We start from the raw sequence: 430 nt of genomic DNA on the forward strand, positions 1-430 counted from the left end.
GGTGGTTTTTTTCGCTGGGACGGCAGCAACTGCCCCCAGCCCCACCTCATCCCGATCTACGCCTGACAGGTTTCATCTTGTCCCGGGGGGGTGAAAGGGTGTAAAGAGGTTCCATCTCGCGGGGCTCCGTCGCCCTTCCGGGATGCCGCCGCCTGGCGCACGGGCGACCGCAGCTTCCGCCGGCTCCCTCCGAAAAGCGCCTCCCGCTCTCCCTGCGTCATCCTGGACGGTCTCGCTCCGAGTCTGCGCTTCTCTCTCGCCCTGCCGCCAGACTCGGCTCCTCTCCCGCGCTCTCTCTCTCTCTCGCTCTGACCTCCGCCCCGTCCGGCCCTCCCGTCCGCGGCGGGGGAGGCCCGGCGGGCGAACCCTTCCGTGCGGCCGCCTCGCCGGAGCGGGGGCGGCGCGCAGGGCCCTCTCCTGGGGCTTGCGA

This window comes from Pseudophryne corroboree, unplaced genomic scaffold (genome assembly GCF_028390025.1).
Source record: "Pseudophryne corroboree isolate aPseCor3 unplaced genomic scaffold, aPseCor3.hap2 scaffold_1033, whole genome shotgun sequence".
NCBI classification, from domain to species: domain Eukaryota; kingdom Metazoa; phylum Chordata; class Amphibia; order Anura; family Myobatrachidae; genus Pseudophryne; species Pseudophryne corroboree.